The sequence below is a fragment of the Bos javanicus genome, chromosome 21, assembly GCF_032452875.1.
Source record: "Bos javanicus breed banteng chromosome 21, ARS-OSU_banteng_1.0, whole genome shotgun sequence".
In the NCBI taxonomy this organism is placed as follows: Eukaryota; Metazoa; Chordata; class Mammalia; order Artiodactyla; family Bovidae; genus Bos; species Bos javanicus.
Genome location: NC_083888.1, coordinates 11217931 through 11238802, shown reverse-complemented (window position 1 = coordinate 11238802; position 20872 = coordinate 11217931). Strand labels below are relative to the sequence as shown.

General features: G+C 39.7%; 1 long non-coding RNA gene across 1 annotated transcript; it reads left to right on the top strand.

The window, feature by feature from the left end:
- Nucleotides 1-2256: 2256 nt before the first annotated feature.
- LOC133234113 (uncharacterized) lies at nucleotides 2257-8019 on the top strand. The gene is made up of 3 exons (XR_009732021.1): nucleotides 2257-2495; nucleotides 3828-3976; nucleotides 6991-8019. It is a non-coding gene; the product is annotated as an uncharacterized LOC133234113 (long non-coding RNA).
- Nucleotides 8020-20872: the final 12853 nt, after the last annotated feature.

The window sequence follows — 20872 nt, the reverse complement described above, 5'->3', positions numbered from 1 at the left end:
GTATACGAAATTCCCAACGTTACTTGGAGACTCAGATGGTATAATGTATGTAAAAGTCAGCGCAGTTCCTGCTACACAGTGGACAGGTGATAAGAATGATGATGATATTGATGACAATAAGCACGATGGTGTACAAACACTCATCAGCATAGAAGTGGTCTCTATAGCTCTGAACTGGGATCAGACTCGACTTTTTGACAAACTTTACACAGTGAATTAATACATTAAAAGTGGGTGATGGAGCAGGCCAAGTTTTCACTGTTTGTTGTTGAATTAGATCATCATTTCTATTCTCTCTTCCATATGCATCATGTACATTATAGGCCACAGTGCCTAGACCAGCAAACTCACCAGCTGGGTGGAGAAATCCAGGTAATTGTGTCTACCAGCTCTGAAATCTTACTACAACCAGCTGGATTGTCCAACATTTCTAGCCTCAGGGCTGGTGAGACCAGATCTTTTGAGGGGTATTACAAAGACCTCATTTCAGGTGTCACCTGGCTATTAATTTTTTAAAATACATTTATACAGTCTTTTATGAATCCATACCCCAATTTATTTTCTGCATGTCCTTCTTTAAAGAAAGGGGAATAAGCATATGACTTGAATCATATTTTATAGTTCTTTTATTTGAATTTGGAAATACATACATGTTCATATAGTAGTATCTCAACAACTAGAAAATGTATATTAAGCATGATTATATGGAAAGTTCCTCAGCTCAAATAAATCATTGTGCTTGAACTCTGGCTTGAATTACCTCTGCTATTATTCTGCTACTTGGAAAATTTTCTGTCTAAAACTTGTATTTCATTTTTTTAATTGAAAAAGAAATCACTGGTTTGTTTTTTTTTTCCAGAAACCAAATAAATTACCTAACTAAATGATGAGATTTCTTTTCACCACAGAGAAATTCAATGAAATCTTCTGCTCAATGTTCCAAATTAGTTCTGTCAGCCATGAAATTCCACTATGAAAACTGGAATTGTCCCTCACCAAAGGTTCATGTTAGAACTAGCTTGAAGTACAAAGGTTCCCAGGACTGCTTTATTTGAACTTAATCATAGAGATTTCCTGGGGTTCTATACCAGCCTGCTCACTTGCAGTACCAGGTGGAGGTTGGTGGGGATACAGAGCCCTGGCGGCTCTCAGATCATCTGGAAGACCTTAGATTCTCTCTCGGAACTTAAGTCCACTATCTCACTTCTGCCAAGCTCCAGCTATAGTATGTCATAAGTTTACATACAAATGGAAAAAATCTCATAGTATCATTCACACTCTATTACTGATAATAGTTATCATTCACTGAGCCTCTACTACGTGTAGAACACTACCCTAAATGCTCCATGTGTTTCCTCACTGAAACCTTGAAATGGATCATGAGGGAAATATCACTGTTTCCATTTTGCAAATGAGTTAGCTTAAGCTCAGTTCAGTCAGTTCAGTCGCTCAGTCGTGTCTGACTCTTTGAGACCCCATGGACTGCAGCACGCCAGGCCTCCCTGTCCATCACCAACTCCCGGAGTTTTTTCAGACTCATGTCCATTGAGTCGGTGATGCCATCCAACCATCTCATCCTCTGTCTTCCCCTTCTCCTCCTGCCCTCAATCTTTCCCAGCATCAGGGTCTTTGAGCTTAAGCTCAGTGAGGAAAAAATTCATTCAGGATCATCACTTAGTAGGAACTCAACCCTTCCATGATCTGACCACCTAATTTTGCCTATCCCATGTCTCTCTGAGTTCAGATAACTAGAAGTCTGATACACTGGTGAGAACATCCGTGTGGAAAAAGATTCTTTCCTTTCTCTCCCTTCTAAACAAAAATTTTACCAAAGACCACACCATTTGGTCAAACAACATATGATAGCTACAGTGGTGTTTCTTGTAATCAGTGGTCTGATGATCTGCCCACTTAATTAACAATGGTAGGATTGGACGGTGTATGTCAATGATCTCTGTAGAAAGAAGCATGTAGCTGCTGAAAAATACTTGTGGCCATTTTAGTTAATCCATAACAAGATGAAATTATTTTTAAACTGAATCAAAATCCTTGTGTTTAAACCTTTTCTTGGGGCTTCCCAGGTGACACTAGTGGTTAAGAACTCACCGTGATGCAGCTTGGATCCCTGGGTATGGAAGATCCTAGAGGAGGGAATGGCAGCCCACACCAGTACTCTTGCCTGAATAATGCCATGGACAGAGGAGCCTGGTGGGTCCATGGGGTCGCAAAGAGTCAGACACGACTGAAGCGACTTGGCACACATGCAAACCTGTTCTTGGGACTTCCCCAGAGGTCCAGTCACTCAGACTCCGCATTCACAATACATGGGGCGTAGGCTGGGTCCCTGGCCAGTGAACTGATCCCCATGCTGCAATTAAGACCCAGTGCAGACAAAGAAATAAATAAATATTTTAAAAACCAACACTTTCTTTATTTTTCTCCTCTAGCAACTGACTACGGGTGCAGTCCTGAGAAGTACATCTCCACTGTTTCAGGTCAGTTTTGAAATGGACACAAAAGTTATCTTCTCTGTATGGACTGTCCTGATTTTCATTGCATGAGTGACAGAAAATGGCCATATAAAGCAAATAGACCTCTTAAATGTATCCAGCAGAAAAGCAGAAAATGTGCAAAGGAAAACGAATTCTGGCTCACTTGTGGATGACCCCTCTGCTTTATGACCTGAGTTTTCTGGGGTCTCAACCCTGGAGGCCCCCGACATAGCTCTCTATTTTAATTTGTCCCTCTGGGTACTGATTCACTAGGCTGGAATTCAGCCTTCTCTTGAAAGCTAGAACAAAGGATTACAAACAAGAAATTAGCAGAGCAATCAACAGGCAAGAGGATATGCATTTAATAAATGCCAACCTTTATTTTTCTAACAGGCCTAGAAAACAATTACCCAGTGGCTAGGCACCATTTGATTAAATTGCCTCTGATGATTCTGAGAGTGGTGATATGATTAAACGACTAGTGGGTGATGGGCAGTGATGCCCAGTGGACCTGGTTGTCTACATATTTATTGATATGTTGGTTTCAAGAAGGTGGGCTTCCTGACAATTTGTGGCATCTCACTTCTGTGCTCCCAAATTGGAAACTAGCCTCTATAAAAGACCTTATCAAAACCAGGGCATTTTTATATCTTCTTTCCATACGTGGTGTAAATTAGTGGGCCTGAGGGAAGAAGTATTTAATTTATTTGAAGAACTTTGGTTGTAGACATTCCATATTCAAAAGTTAAACCAGATAATTACTGTCAACTTCAGAACTGGAAGGGTCAGCCTTGAAAGGGCAAAAGGGCAAGCTCTCGGTGAGAAGTCAGTTCGTATTTGCTGATGCAAATTGGATAAGCACAGGGAGAAGCTAACACCTGCACTGGTAGTTACCCAGGTATGCAAATACACCTGTGCAGCTTTTAAACATGGAGTTTCTATAGTTCATTACAAAGTATTTCAGTGAAAATGCTTTATTTGAGCAAAATAACTAACTTGACCACCTTCAGTTAACTGACCTATTCCTAAGATGTAATTCTCCAAAACAAATTTATTTTCTTCTTGGAAGAAAAGGGCCATAAACTCAGGTATAACTCAAGAGCCTGAAAATGTAGTCACTTTCTTTTCTGCTGTTTGTCATGTGAAATAGGATGATGGTAATTTTCCTTCTTTGAATTTCAATTTTCCGATCTGTAAAAGGGGCCCAAAATTGTATCAATTGAGAGATCATAAAATGTAGACTAGAGTGCCAGCATTGCTATCCACTCCTTTTGTGAGTGGGAACAAATCTCTTACCTACTCTAGCCTGTTTTTTTCATCTGTACAATTGAGCAGATGGTGGAGTGGAACTCAATGACTGTCAGTGTGACTCTTTGGACACTAAGGGGAGAATTCAGAAGTTTGAACCCACGACTTGAACCCAGCAGTGCTATGTCATCGCTGTGGCTGACTGTGACTGTGAATACTTCTCCCTGGGGAAAAAGGTGCATTTTTTTTTTCCAACTGCTTTCATCATGTTCTAAAGGGAACTTGTGTCCCCCTAAATGTGTAGATTACTTAACCAAATATCATTATAATTTTTTCCAGTAATAGTATTTGATGATTCTGTGAATGTTAAAGAATAAGACATTTGGTTATGGCATTAAAATACTGTCTCTTTATTCTCTTTCAAATGTTTCAAAGAGCTATTGTCTTAGGCTTTTTAATCAAAAGACTACATAGAGGGGACTGCAGAAAGATCATGAGATCTGTGGAGCCCTGCCAATGGATGCAAAATTCTGTGTGTGTGTGTGTGTGTGTGTGTACATTTTCTAGAAGAATCAATAGCTTTCATATATTTCCATATTCTCAATCATAAAAAAGTGAAGAACCACTGATTTATTGACTGGAATTGGCCTAAAATATTTTCACTAAAAAATGAAAATACTTATTGGATGATTTATTTATGAGTGATGAGGTAACAAGAGGACAAATCATTTTGACTATGCTACTTGATTGGTTATTTTAATGGGTAGGCAAATATGAATCTGAGGAACAGAACCATTCACTGTAGGGAAAGCTGACACATATAAATGCTTAAGAAATTAAAATACTTCCAGCTTCCCTCCTGACTACTTTTATCCTCCCATTTTCCCTGTCTTCATCAGTCAAAACTCTAAAGACTAGGGGTACTGAGTCAAATATTTTTATATTTTACATACAATTTCTCCCCCTGAAATAATCATTATTATAACTAAAATTACTTTATTGTTGAAAACAATTTAGTATTAACAATCAAGAGACTTAAAAATCTCCATAGCTTTTGGCCAAGTAATAACATCCTTAGGTGTCTATCCTAATGAATAATCTAATATATAAACATGTTATTTTTTAAAATTTTCCTTATAGAATATTAAATCAATTAATGAATAAGTATATTAGAATAGAAAAGGTTGTGTAAATAAATTATGTAATACCAATGTAATACTGTTTTATGCAGCAATTAAAGTATGTTTAAGGGCCTGGGAGAAGGCAATGGCACCACACTCCAGTACTCTTGCTTGGAAAATCCCATGGACGGAGGAGCCTGGTAGGCTGCAGTCCATGGGGTCCTGAAGAGTCGGACACAACTGAGCGACTTCACTTTCACTTTTCACTTTCATGCATTGGAGAAGGAAATGGCAACCCACTCCAGTGTTCTTGCCTGGAGAATCCCAGGGACGGGGAGCCTGGTGGGCTGCCGTCTATAGGGTCACAACAGAGTCAGACACGACTGACACGACTTAGCAGCAGCAGCGGCTAAGGGCCTATATTGTGATTGTGAATGTAAAATCTAGGAAACTAAGTTTTATAGTCTGTACAATAAAAGTCATCAATGGAAGTTATCACCAAGTACTAGAATGAAGGATGATTTATTATCTTCCTTACAGTTTTCTATTTTTATCCACTTAACAATGATAGTATGCTATGCAAATATAAAAGTATAAGTTTTTGTTGAGCCTTTACAAGGCTAATATATCACACAATTCGACAATGATAATGTAACATACATATGTTATTAGGTTATTCTGTACTTTCATACGGAAATCTGTCGATAATATACACATTTCAGTTACTCTGATTTTCAGTGTTTCAAGTTTATAATTGGTCATCCTGGCTAAATTCTAAGCTTACTTGGTGACACAACTCTTTATCTTATGGATTTATTTTGGTTCTTAGGTGAAAGATAGTTCTGGAATGGCTTAATTTGCTCACATTGATTGGGTTTTTTCCACCTGATTTTTTTTTTATAAGATTTTTTTAAAATTTTATTTTATTTAACTTTACAATATTGTATTGGTTTTGCCATATATCAAAATGAATCTGCCACAGGTATACATGTGTTCCCCATTCTGAACCTTCCTCCATCCTCCCTCCCCATACCCTCTTCCCAGTGCACCAGCCCCAAGCATCCAGTATCGTGCATCAAACCTGGACTGGCAACTCGTTTCATATATGGTATTATACATATTTCAATGCCATTCTCCCAAATCATCCCACCCTCTCCCTCTCCCACAGAGTCCAAAAGACTGTTCTATGCATCAGTGTCTCTTTTGCTGTCTCGTATACAGGGTTATTGTTACCATCTTTCTAAATTCCATATATATGCGCACTGACTCGATGGACGTGAGTCTGAGTGAACTCCAGGAGTTGGTGATGGACAGGGAGGCCTGGCATGCTGCGATTCATGGGGTTGCAAAGAGTCGGACACGACTGAGCGACTGATCTGATCTGATACTGTATTGGTGTTTTTCTTTCTGGCTTACTTCACTCTGTATAATAGGCTCCAGTTTCATCCACCTCATTAGAACTGATTCAAATGTATTCTTTTTAATGGCTGAGTAATACTCCATTTGTGCATATGTACCGCAGCTGTCTTATCCATTCATCTGCTGATGGACATCTAGGTTGCTTCCATGTCCTGGCTATTATAAACAGTGCTGCGATGAACATTGGGGTACACGTGTCTCTTTCCCTTCTGGTTTCCTCAGTGTGTATGCCCAGCAGTGGGATTGCTGGATCATAAGGCAGTTCTATTTCCAGTTTTTTAAGGAATCTCCACACTGTTCTCCATAGTGGCTGTACTAGTTTGCATTCCCACCAACAGTGTAAGAGGGTTCCCTTTTCTCCACACCCTCTCCAGCATTTATTGCTTGTAGACTTTTGGATCGCAGCCATTCTGACTGGTGTGAAATGGTACCTCATAGTGGTTTTGATTTGCATTTCTCTAATAATGAGTGATGTTGAGCATCTTTTCATGTGTTTGTTAGCCATCTGTTTTTAAGGTGTGTGTCTCTGAGGTTGTTGGTACTGTTTAGTCTGTAAGCTGTGTGTGATTTTTGGCCACCTCATGGACTCTAGCCCACCAGGCTCCTCTGTCCATGGGATTTCCAAGGCAAGAATACAGAAATGGGTAGCCATTTCCTTCTCTAGGGGATCATCCCAATTCAGGGATTGAGCCGGTGTCTCTGCATTGCAGGCAGACTCTTCACCACTGAACTACCAGGGGAACCCATAGCTCTGAGGAGAGAGAAACAAATGCATTTATTAACTTCATGAGACCTGGAAGAACAGAAGCATCCACAAATATGCTGATCCAGTGTCACAGCCTTGTGGGACAGTGGTGATCTTGAAGACAGAGGAAAACCACAGTTGGTTTTGTGGCTTCATCTGAGTCATGTTCATACTCAAAATCCTTCAAGTCACTCTTACAAAACTCCAGCTCTCTTGAATGATCAATAGCAACTTCCTGGTCTTTGACCATCATAGGCACGTGCTGTGAAATTTTGAAAGCCATTATTGTATGCACAGTATTTAGGGGGAGATGAAATCCTGCCTTCATGATTATACCATCAAGGGCAATTACAAAGACATATGCCCCAACAAAGCACATATTCTTTGGGTCTGGTATTTTATCCTTTTGCAATTGGTACCTCAGATAATAGAATATTCTCTTGTGTTGTCACTGGGATATTTTCATTTTTCACTGGCTATTTCATGCTATCCTGAGCATTTAGCCTAACACCAATTCTGGAGTGTCAGACAAAGGATGTCTTCCTATCACTGAGCAAAACTATTTGAGATTTGTTTGGGCTGAGGGCAGTAGACAGCTGGGAGGCATTTTGGTCAAGGAGAAAAATGACATTTTCTGAACTGGAATGATAGATTGGGAAGCTTGCAGATCTTTGTTCATAGTTCTTTTCTGGGAGGGGGAAAAATAGGGAAATTCTAACAAGTTGCCAAAACTAATCAAAAATGAACCCAGCAGGCTGCTCCCCCCACATTGAATTTACAAGGTAATGATAATCCCAGTTATTTACAAACAAGTATTTAAAAATCCAATTTCTCTGTTCAAAAGATTGTAGGGGTTGAATATCAGGTTTTTATTTCTGATATATAAGTAGGAAATATACAGTTGTGATAAAATTCTTACACTAAGTTAGCTAAACAATTTGTTGATAGCATTAGATGACACAATCCATGAACATTATGGCCAGCCTGAATTTTGGCATGTGTACAAAGGTTTTAGTGAACACACTAAAGTCTGCCGCCAGTGGAACCTGCCTTGCTTACTCAGGGTCAGGCAGCCATGTTTTATGTCCCTCTCCTGATTTCTTGCATTCTTTCTAATACTGATCTTATTGTTCAGTTGCCAAGACTTGTCTGACCCTGTGACCCCATGGACTATAGCACTCCAGACCTCTCTGTCCTTCACTATCTCCCCAAGTTTGCTCAGATGTATGTTCATTGATGCCGTCCAGCCTCCTCATCATCTGCCACCATCTTCTCCTGTTGCCTTCAATCTTTCCCAGCATCAAATCTTTTCCAATGAGTCAATTGTTTGCATCAGGTGGCCAAAGTATTGGAGTTTCTGCTTCAGCATCAGTCCTTCCAATGAATATTCAGGACTCATTTCCTTTAGGATGGACTGGTTGGATCTCCTTGCAGTCCAAGGGACTCTGCTCTTACAGATCATGAGAACTCTCTCTCTCTTTTAGCCATGCTTTGTTTAGGGTCCCCTATGTGTGAAACAGAAACAACCACACATTTTGCTTCGTTTTATTCTGTTAAAAGTCTGCATGCACAGAACTCGTCAATTTCTCTGAAGGCCTCTGTAATCTCACACCACAGGTAAGTTGGAGTGATGACCAGATCAGAAAGTTCAGTGTGATATAAGTTTGAATAGTGACTGCAAGGAGCAGCAGAGGAAATGTATCTTGAACTTTCTTGAGGATAGAGCTCTCTGGAGCATGGCTGGTGCATCTGTGAGTATGCACAGCTATGCAAGATGATCTTTTGCTGGATAAAATTCTTTTTCTACTTAGTTTTTGTTCATCCTTTTAAAATCTGCATATTTAGGTAGGTTTTATAATACTCTTTGTGACCCCGTGGACAGTAGCCCGCCAGGCTCCTCTGTCAATGGAATTCTCCAGGAGTGGGTTGCCATTCCCTTCTCCAAGGGATCTTCCCAACCCAGACATTGAACCTGGATCTCCTGGATTGCAGGCAGATTCTTTACCATCTGAGTCACCAGGGAAGCCCTCACACATGTATAATTTACAAATAAAAAGTGGGAAAAGTGACAGATTTTATTTTCCTGGCCTCCAAAATCACTGTGGATGGTGACTGCAGCCACAAAATTAAAAGACACTTGCTCCTTGGAAGAAAAGCTATGGCCAAACCTAGACAGTGTATTAAAAAGCAGAGATATCACTTTTCTGACAAAGGTCCCTATAATCCAAGCTATGGTTTTTCCAGTAGTCATGTACAGATGTAAATGTTGGACCATAAAGAAGGCTGAGCACTGAAGAATTGATGCTTTTGAGCTGTGGTGCTACAGAAGACTCTTGAAAGTCCCTTGGACAGAAAGGAGATCAAACCAGAAAATCCTTAAGGAAATCAACCCTGAATATTCACTGGAAGGACTGATGCTGAAGCCAATGCTCTGGTACTTTGGCCACCTGATGCCAAGAACCCACTTATTGGAAAAGACCCTGATGCTGTGAAAGACTGAGGGCAGGAGAAGAAGCAGGTTACAGAGGATGAGATTGTTGGATGGCATCACTGACTCAATGGGAATGGATTTCAGCAAACTCTGGGAGACAGTAAAGGACAGGGAAGGCTGGCATGCTGCAGTTTATGGGGTCGCAAAGAATTGAGTATGACATGACTGAGCAGCTGAACACCAACAACATACTGTGGATAATCTTTAAATTCTTCTTTTTCTGATGGGGGTCTCAATAAGAAAAGTTTAGATAATATTGCCTATGAATTTGAAATTGTTTTATTTTTCTATCTCAATCCATATTTATTGACTGTTTATCAATGTCAAGAAGTTATAATTCTTAATTTGTAATTGAATGTTTTCAAAGAAGCATTCCTTTTCCCTTTGTTAAGCTAAGAAGCAGCATTGTAGCTGCAACAAGCCAGGAATCTTGGGTTGTCTTTTCTCAGAGGAAGAATTGTTCATACCTACTGTGGTCAGAATCACTGCAGATGGTGACTGCAGCCATGAAATTAAAAGACGATTACTCCTTGGAAGGAAAGTTATGACCAACCTAGATAGCATATTGAAAAGCAGAGACATTACTTTGCCAACAAAGGTCCGTCTAGTCAAGACTATGGTTTTTCCAGTAGTCATGTATGGATGTGAGAGTTGGACTGTGAAGAAAGCTGAGCGCCAAAGAATTGATGCTTTTGAACTGTGGTGTTGGAGAAGAGTCTTGAGAGTCCCTTGGACTGCAAGGAGATCCAACCAGTCCATTCTGAAGGAGATCAGCCCTGGGATTTCTTTGGAAAGAATGATGCTAAAGCTGAAACTCCAATACTTTGGCCACCTCATGTGAAGAGTTGACTCATTGGAAAAGAGTCTGATGTTGGGAGGGATTGGGGGCAGGAGGAGAAGGGGACGACAGAGGATGAGATGGCTGGATGGCATCACTGACTCGATGGACCTGAGTCTGAGTGAACTCTGGGAGTTGGTGATGGACACGGAGGCCTGGCGTGCTGTGATTCATGGGGTCGCAAAGAGTTGGACACGACTGAGCGACTGAACTGAACTGAACTGACTGTGGTCAGGATCTATTTCTTCAGGCAGGAGAGCTGATGGAATAGAACACAATACTGAGCAGAGGCAGTGGGCTCAACCAGTATGCCAACTATCTCCTTTAGAAAAACCCATCAATAGCCAACACATCGATGTCCAAGGGAGCAAGTGGAGTTTGTCATCTCCGGAATTTGAAAGCAGAGCTCCTAAAGGTACAATGGCCAGCATGGAGCTTGGGCTGCAGGTCCTGAGGATTCACCCATACAATAGTGCTTCTCCAAAGGTCAATTTAGAAAGCCAGTGCTTACTTTGGAAGGAGGGAGGATCCAGAATACTAAGGAAAACAGCTCTGGGCAAAGAAAACTGAACTGCAAGTAGAGCACAGGCAAAACTTACGACACCCCATGGGTCAATCTTTCAGTATCTTTAGTTCAGTTTAGTCGTGTCCGACTCTTTGTGACACCATGGACTACAGCACACCAGGCTTCCCTGTCCCTCACCAACTCCCAGAGATTCCTCAAACTCATGTCCATCAACTCGGTGATGCCATCCAACCATCTCACCCTCTCTCACCCCCTTCTCCTCCTGCCTTCAATCTTTACCAGCCTCAGGGTCTTTTCCAATGTGTTGGCTCTTCACATTAAGTGTCCAAAGTACTAGAGCTTCAACTTCATAATCAGTCCTTCCAATGAATATTCAGGGTTGATTTCCTTTAGCATTGATTGGTTTGATCTCCTTACTGTCCAAAGGACTCTCAAGAGTCTTCTCAGCACCACAATTCAAAAGCATCAGTTCTTCCATGCTCAGCTTTCTTTACGGTCCAAGTCTCACATCTGTACATGACTACTGGAAAAACCATAGCTTTGTTTATATGGACCTTTGTGGGAAAAGCGATGTCTCTGATTTTAATATTCTGTCTAGGTTTGTCATAGTTTTCTTTCCAAGGATCAGACGTCTTTTAATTTTGTGGCTGCAGTCACCACCTGCAGTGGTTTTGGAGCCCAGCATTTGCTACCTCCACTTGTGTAATTCCAAAAGTTGCTACATCCATCTCTCTGAGAAATGTTGGTTTTTTGATAACTGGCGAAGGATTGCTCATTTCTTCAAAGTGCAAAGCTGTGAAACCTCAAGGGGTTACATTTATCCCTTTCAAATCCCTGCTGACAAGCAACATGGGGCATGTAAAAATGGTTTAAAACGTGCATGCTGAGAAAACCTTGTCCCAGAGTGATACACTTCACAAACATAACTCAGTAGAAAGTTTTTCCCTAGATTCCTCTTCTCTCTAACCTCTTTCTAATTTGCTATTAATATCTGATATTTTCCTTTTTCCATTTCCTTTGATCTTCCCTTACTACTAATTTGTAGGAAGACATAAGATCATTAAGTTCTAATCATGTTCTTGCTTCCAGTGCGTATGTGTGCATGGGTATGCACGTGTGTATACAGAGGAACTTAAAAGTCAGAAAGACAGGTTCAAATCCAGGCTCAGTCACAAGAAGAGTATTAGAATTGGGATAAGGACTGAACTTTTATGATTTCCAGTTTCTTCTCAAATAAAACTAAAAATACTACTACTTTCAAAGCTTTTGAGGGAACAGAGAAATTATCAATTTAATTGTAAATTTAGCTTCCTTAATCACTCAGATGGTAAAGAATCTGCCTGCAATGCAAGAGACCTGGGTTTGATCTGTGGACTGGGAAGATCCCCTAGAGAAGGGAAAGGCAATCCACTCCAGTACTCTTGCCCAGAGAATTCCATGGACAGACCATGGGGTTGCAAAGAGTTGGACACAACTGAGCAACTAACACACACACAATTGTAAATTTAATGATCAATTTGACTGATATTGGCCAAAACTCAATAACAAGGCACAATATTCTGAAACTTTAGTTATGTTATTTAATTTGACAATTAAAAGCAGGTGTCTAATCTAAAACAATACATATTAGTAAATCTGGAGTTTTATCTTTACTCTTTGTGTTTTCTTTGGAATCTAACGTCCACATAGCTGTTGAGGATCAAAGCCTCCCAATGCCAGAAAACTGGAAAATTGTGTTCCCCAGGTGCACATTGGATGGACCAAAAGATGATCATACCAAGTGAAGTAAGTCAGACAGAGAAAGACAAGTACAATATGGTGTCACTCACATGTGGAATCTTAAAAATATCTTACAAATGAACTTATTTACAAAACAGAAACAGACTCATGGACATAGAAAGCAGACTTATGGGTACCAAAAGAGAAGCAGCTGCTGAGTCACTTCAGTCGTGTCCGATTCTGTGCGACCCCATAGACGGCAGCCCACCAGGCTCCCCGTCCCTGGGATTCTCCAGGCAAGAACACTGGAGTGGGTTGCCATTTCCCTCTCCAATGCATGAAAGTGAAAAGTGAAAGTCACTCAGTCGTATCCGACTCTTAGCGACCCCATGGACTGCAGCCTTCCAGGCTCCTCCATCCATGGGATTTTCCAGGCAAGAATACTGGAGTGGGGTGCCATTGCCTTCCCCGAAAGAGAAGCAGGGGGAGGGATAAATTGGAAGTATGGGATTAACAGATGCAAACTGCCATATACAAGATAGATAAACAACAGGATCTAGTGTGAAGCATAGGAAACCATATTCAATATCTTGTAATAAACTGTAATGGAAATGAACAAAAAAATTATATAGATATATACATATGCAGGCAGGCATGCAAACTCAGTTGCTCAGCTGTGTTCGAATCTCTGTGACCCCATGGACTGCAGCTCACCAGGCTCCTCTGTCCATGGGATTTTCCCAGGTAGAATACACGAGTGGGTTGCCATTTCCTCCTCCAGAGGATCTTCTTGACCCAGGGATCAAACTCAAGTCTCCTGAACCTCCTGCATTGGGAGGCAGGTTCCTTACCCCTGAGCCACGAACCACCTAGGAAGCTGGTATATGCACAGTCAAATCACTTTGCTGTGCACCTCAAACTAACACAATATTGCAAATCAACCATACTTCAATTAAAAAAAAAAAAGAACAGAACAAGGTGGTGTCTGTGGATTTGTGCTGAAATGAACAGTCTGTATTTAGGTTTGTAAGTGGTTTGTAAATAAGTTCATTTGTACTCCTTTTTAGAACCCACATATAAGTGGTGTCATATAGTAGTCTTTTCTGCCTCACTTAATTTACTTAGTATGATCATCTTTAGGTCCATCCACGTTGCCGCACATGACATTATTTCATTTTCATTCTTTTTTATGGCTGAGTACTCGGGCTTCCCAGGTGGCGCTAGTACTAAAGAACCTGCCTGCCAATGCAGGAGACAAGAGACGCGGGTTCAATCCGTGGATTGGGAAGATTCCCTGGAGAAGGGCACGGCAACCCACTCCAGGATTCTTGCCTGGAGAATCCCATGGACAGAGGAGCCTGGGGGACTACAGTTCATAGGACACGAGTCAGACACGACTGAAGCGACTTAGCACACACACACAATTTTCCATTTTGCATTACTCCATATATCTTATATATGGGCTTCCCAGATGGCTCAGTGGTAAAGAATCCAACGCAGGAGACTCAGGTTCGATCCCTGAGTCAAGAAGATCCTCTGGAGTAGAAAATGGCAACCCACTCTAATATCCTTGCTTGGAAAATACCATGGATAGAGGAGTCTGGTGGGCTACAGTCCATGGGGTCGCAAAAGTGTCAGACACGTCTGAGTGACGGAGCATGCACACACACTAAAATGAACCGTCTGAACTAACAAAATTAAGAAAAACTGTTTTCAGTCCGTGGTTCCCGGCCTCCACGAGGCCTCAGGTTGGTCAGCACTGCTGTCACTCCTTCAGCGGGCGTGGCGTGGTGGGGGGTCAAAGTTTTTTTAAAAAAAAAAGAAAAACTGTTTTCATTCTTCAAAACCTGGCATAACCCAGGCTCTATCTGAAGAGACTGAGCCACTGAACTTCCATCATCATGGTTTTTGCAATCTCCAGAATGGCCAAACTCCAAATATGGAGGGAGAAAAAAATACTTCTCCCTTCTGTGTGTGACTAAATTCTCCACATATCTCTATCTGGCTTATAAATATCACAGGCAGTCAGTGAGTTACTGCCAGGCTGAATGATCCTCTTTACAAGCCTCTTTCTAGGTTTTTGAGTAAAGGTTTCCCTTATTAATTTTCCAGCCCGCATTCACTTAGCATTTGCTTTGAGGCATAATTGACAGGCAGGGTGACACCCGCCTAAGAGAAAGCCATAAATCAGAAATAATTTCCAAAATTGGCTGAGGGGCTGAAGTGTTGAATAGGCAAATACAGGTAAAAATCTCTTTATTAGGGCTGACAAGGACAGCAAATGTCAGCGAAGTGTTTCCTAATGTACCGGGCGAGATTAATTTGGGGGCCCTTCCTGAGCCGATGGTGTGTTGCGCGTTCTCTAACAAGTCACCTCTTGGGGCTCTGAAGGAGGAGAGTTGTTGGGGCTGTAATTGAAGAAAGAGCCAAGTCCTGGAAGGCTGGGAGAGCCACTCCCGCTGCATCGCCCTCCTCCTGGAAAAATTACTCGTCTGTCTAACACTCTATTTGCATTTTGCATCTTTAGTGGAAAAGAGCTATAAGTCATGATCCAAAGAACTTGGCAGGATAATGAAGCCAAACGACGTGTCCAAAAGGAGAGAAATAATCCACTGATGGTAACTGAAGAAAACCTGCTTGATAAATGAGAATTTGGGGAGGTTGAACTGAACATGTATACAATTTCCTCCATTCACAAATGATAATAATATGAATTAGATCCCTATCTTGGGAAGATAGAATAATGCCATTTTCTCCCCGTCTATTTCAGGTTCTTGGGGATTCTGGCATAGGCCCCTTCCAACCCAAATTCATGGAGTTTTATTAAAATGACAAAATTTGGTCATTTTGTATACTGTCTACACAGATGCTTGTGCTATAAATTAAAAAGAAAAAAAAATTACACTGCTTTTTTAAACTTCCAGGTATCTATTTAAAGATGTTATCTAAGTTATAGCTGACAGCAGCAAGATGAAAAAATAGAAAATAAGATGAAAATTATACGCTAGGAAAAATTACATACCAGGTCATTCTGGGAAACCTACACAGTAGCAAAAATTTAATCCCATCCTGGAAGGTTCCCCCATTAACAGTTCATAAAAGAGATCAGGCTAAGTGAATTTAATCCACAGATGTAATTAAGCAGGCTTAATTTTAGAAAATTAAGAAATGAAGATATTTACTAGCCAGGATCAGGAACATAATACTTTTCAGGGCCACTTTATCAGACAAGCCAAAATTATCCAGATTAAAAAAAAAGTGCTGAGCAACTACTAAGATTAGCCACCAAGTCTATGCAAGACACTGTATAAGCCACCTTTCTTATTCAGTCTTCACAAACCCTGCAAAGGCAGTCATTAGCATTCAATTCAGTGAAAGTAACAGAAGCACAAAATAATAGCGACAGTATTATTTAGAAATAATTATTAGAAATAACAGGGGACATTATTTCCTTGCAAGAAACATACGTAAAGGAGAGCAGCTCAACTGCCGCTGTGACTCTGCTTCTCAAAATCCCACCAGGTGAGTAGCCTTTCCACCCGTGTTTCTAGTTGCTCGAAGGTGTGGTCGATTCTCCTTCAGGGTCCAAGACGGAGGTCTAGCATCTCATGTGTGTTCTGGGTGCCGGGACGAAGAAAAGATGAAGGAAGGCAGAGACGTCTGTCAGATCTCTTCAGAAAGTCTCTGGCAAGGAGTTTAATGGCGTTTACATCTCATTCATCTGATGTTAAGTGCAAGAGAGTCTAGGAACCATAGCTTTTATTCTAGGCAGCACTGCATCCAACAAAGTCAAGTCTCCTCTGATTACAGAAGAAGACAAAAATGAATAGAGGGAGACAATTAACAGTCTCAGGCATAATATTATTTTCCCTGTTTTACAGGTTGGAAAACAGAATCTAAGGAAGGTGAAATAACTTTCCCTAAATTAAAAAAAAAAAAAAGAAAAAAATCGAGTAAGCAATTTTAGAGCCTGCATTCTTCTCATTTGCCATAAGGCATAAAAAGGATAAAAACCAACCCAATTAAATTTTTTACACTGTCAATTAAATTCAGTCCAATTCAACTAATTCTAAAAGCTCATATCTTGCTCTCACCATAAGTAAGAAACTATTTTAAGCATAGAGCACTGTGTTAGCTATAAGAGGATTTATGAAACAGAAATGTGAATGGAAATATAGATATGTTATATCCTTTCAGTAGATCTATAGATGGCAGCGGAGATGAAAACATAGTTACAGGCAAAATCAGAGGCTGATTCTCATGGAAACTGAGGGAGCTTAGGCCTCAGGACCTCTCACTTGCTCAAGACTTTGAAGGCCCAAGGAGAGGGCGCAGCACCGCATGCCATGGTCATCTGATTTTGTGCAGAAGATATTTTAAATGTAATGGGTTAAGATTTCTGTCTCTTTCCTTTTGGACTTTGTTTATTTCGCCTTTTCCCTTATGCTGGGTAGAACACTGCATTGATCCCAGTCATTTCGGGGACCTACCTTAGAGGATGAATTGGGAGTCTGTTTAGTCTGAGTTTATGATGATACATTTACATGATTCACTATTATTTCTGTGCAGAGTCAATTTATTATTAGCAATTCTGGGGTAGGAATGCATTCAAGTACACTCTTACAAGTACACTTCCTACAAATAATCAAACATAGTGAATAGCATCAATACATTGGGGGGAAAATCAGTATTAGGTGATTTGACATAAACAATTTGTGTTGAAAGAGCTAAAAATACTGATGTTACTTACACAGAAGTAGGCAAACTGGCTAATGAGTGGTGTCAAAGACTATTTCACCCCTCAGAAAAACTGAAATGCCCTGAAATCTTATAGCTCCTATATAAAAAGACTTGGGAAAGATTTTCCTATGTTTGACAATAATTCTATATTTTACATGAAATTGTCATTAATGACAGTTGTAATTTTTTAAATATTTTCCCAAATGTTCAGTAGTTTAAATGGTAGAGCTTAATTATCACCATGTTGAAAAGAAAATCTATCTTTTGAATTTCTCTATAGAGTGAAATATTATGAAGTTAGTTACATGAAGAAGTACTCAAAGTATATGTAGAAAAATGTAAGAAAAAGGTATTACAGAGATGCCAAACTGTTAACTTGAAATTTATCATGGTAAAAATCTGGATTTAGTGACATTTGTGGCAATTATTAATCTTTTTTTAAATTTGCAATTTGTTGTACTGGTTTCATTTTCAATAAATATTGCACTTTGTATCTGATGTTGTGTATTATTAATATTTTTGTTAAAGAGGACTGTCAAAATTGTATAAGCTTCAAGGTTAATAAAACTGGTCCACTTATGGGTATAATTACAAGTCAGAATGTGACTCTCAGAGCCTTGGATGGCTGCAGAGCAGGAGGAGGATTTGCAAGTTTGGAAGAGTTAGAGCAGTAATTAATTTCTTTCTCTGGGAATAGCATATTGAAGGCAATATCCAGAGAAGAAAAGACTGAAATCTGCAAGACTGAGGTAAGGTGAGATGCGGAAGATGTGGGTTCTTTCTGGCTGACAAAAAAGAAAAATTCAGGACGACACAATGTTGGAAGGATCTAAGGACCACACTGCGGTGCCTTGCTCAGTGCAATCCTCTTCTCCATCTTTCTTGCAGTTTTTCATTAAAAGAAAAAGAAAAAGTGTGGCTCACCAATGCTGTGGTCTAGTGGACACTTACATGAAAGACAAGAGTATATCACAAATACATAAAAAATTTTTGTAGATAACACTTTATTAAGTTAAGAATACTCCTAGTTTTCTGAGCTATATATTCCTAGCATTCTTATTTTCTTAATTATGAATGACTGCTAAGTCGCTTCAGTCGTGTCCGACTCTGTGCGACCCCATAGACGGTAGCCCACCAGGCTCCCTGGTCCCTGGGATTCTCCAGGCAAGAACACTGGAGTGGGTTGCCATTGCCTTCTCCAATTATGAATGACTACTGAATTTTTAAAAATGATTTTTTAACATTGATTGAGGTAGTCATGGGATTTTTCTCTTTTTGCTATTAATATTATGAATTTAAATTTTGAATATTGAACCAACCTTGCCTCTCTGGGAAAAATCATATTTAGACAGAATATATATTTTAGCTATTGCTTTATTCTATTTCTTAATATTTTGGTGTCAAGGTTATGCTGACCTCATAAACCAAGTTGGGATATTTTTCCTCTTTCCTATGTTATGAAAGATATTGTGTGACATTGGTAGTAATTTTTCCTTAAATGTTTGAAAGCAGTTACCACTGAAGGCATCAGGGTCTGAAGAGATTTTTTTGTTCCTTTCTTTGATTGTTTGAGGGGGTAGGAAGAATGAGAAACTTTCAAATTTTATATTTAATGTTTTAATAAGTATAGAGTTTTGTGTTCTTTAAAATACATGTTAAGTCCTAAGCCTCTTTGTGTCTCTGTGTAAAGATGATGCATCTAGGGGGTAATTAAGGTTAAATGAGGTCATAATCATGGGGTCCTGTTCTGATAGCACCAGCACCCTCAGGACAAACAGCAGGGGGCCCAGGAAAAGCTGTGTGATGTCATATCAGGACAGCCATCTGCCAGTCAGGAAGAGCTGCCGCTGCTGCTAAGTCGCTTCAGTCGTGTCCGACTCTGTGCGACCCCATAGACGGCAGCCCACCAGGCTCCCCGTCCCAGGGATTCTCCAGGCAAGAACACTGGAGTGGGTTGCCATTTCCTTCTCCAAGTCAGGAAGAGAACTCTCATCAAAAACCAAATCAGCTGATACTTTGTTGATGGACTTTTAGCCTCCAGAACTGTTAGACACCAATTTCTATTGCTTAAGCCACCCCGTCTCTGACATTTTGCTGTGGCATCCTGAACTGACTATGCAAACTTTGCAGTTCCTTTCTGCTTACTATTTGGAAGGTTGTCGTTTTCTTTTTTCCAAGTAAATTGTCAATTTTGTTTAGGCTGTTGAATTTATTGCCTTTTTTTTTTTCAAAATATCCTAGTATTATCCTTTTAACTCCTATAGGATTTGTAGGATGTCTCTCTTTTTTTCCTTGATATTGATACTTTGTACCATCTCTCTTTTTATTTGATCAATCTAGCAAGCAGTTTAACAATTTTATTCTTTTTGAAGAGCTGTTTACTTTGGTAATTTTCTTTATTGCTTCTCTCTATTCTGTTCTTCTGTTTCCTGTTTCATTGGTTCTGCTTGCTCATTTTATTCATTCTGCTGTGATCTTTTATTGCTTCACTTCTCCTGTCTTAGAATTTACTATACTGTTTCTCTATTTTCTTAAAGTGGAAGTTTATATTACAGATTATTTTTTTTAATTTACTCTTTTCACTTTCAAGCATTTAAAGACACAAATTTCCCCTAAGAGCTGCTTTAGTTACATCCTACCAATTTTGATATGGAATATTTGTCCTTAGCATTCAGTTAGAATAATTTCTAATTACACTTGTGATATTTTATTTGACCCCTGGGTTATTTGCCTATCATTTAAATTTTAAATGTTTTACGTTTTCTTATCTATTTTATTGTTTCTGACTTCTAATGGAATTTCACTGATGCTAGAGAAAATAGTTTATAAAATTTCAACATTTTTTTAATCTATTGAAATTTATAGTACATCATGTGGTGTAACTTGTTGAACAATCCCTATATATTGAAAAAAATCCATATTCACAGTTATCAGTATAATTTTCTGTTGGTGTCAATATAAGTCAAGTTTTTTATAGTGTTGTTTAAATATACTATATTTGTAATGATTTTTTTGGTTAGCTTTACCTGTCAATTACTGACAGAGAGATATTGAAATCTCCACATACGAGTCTGAGTTTATGTAGTATTCTTTATAGGTCTATTTTTTTATTCACCTACTTTGAAACTGATTAAATGAGTATACATATAGGGCTGTTTTATGTTGTGAATATCTTTATCAATATGAATTGATGCTTTTTTTCATTATGAAGTGACCCAGTTTATTTCTGGTAATGATATTCCTGTTTTCCAATTTACTATGTTTGATGTCAATATAACTACACAAGCAAGCTTCCAAGGTGGTGCTAGCGGCAAAGAGCCCACCTGCCATTGCAGGAGATGAAAGGGATGTGGGTTCGATCCTTGGGTTGGGAAGATCCCCTGGAGAAGGAAACGGCAACCCACTCCAGTATTCTTGCTGGAGAATTCACATGAACAGAGAGGCCTGGCAGGCCACAGTCCACAAAAGCTGGACATGACTGAGTGACTGAGCACGCATGCCCACACGTAAGCAATCTCATAACTACTTTCCCC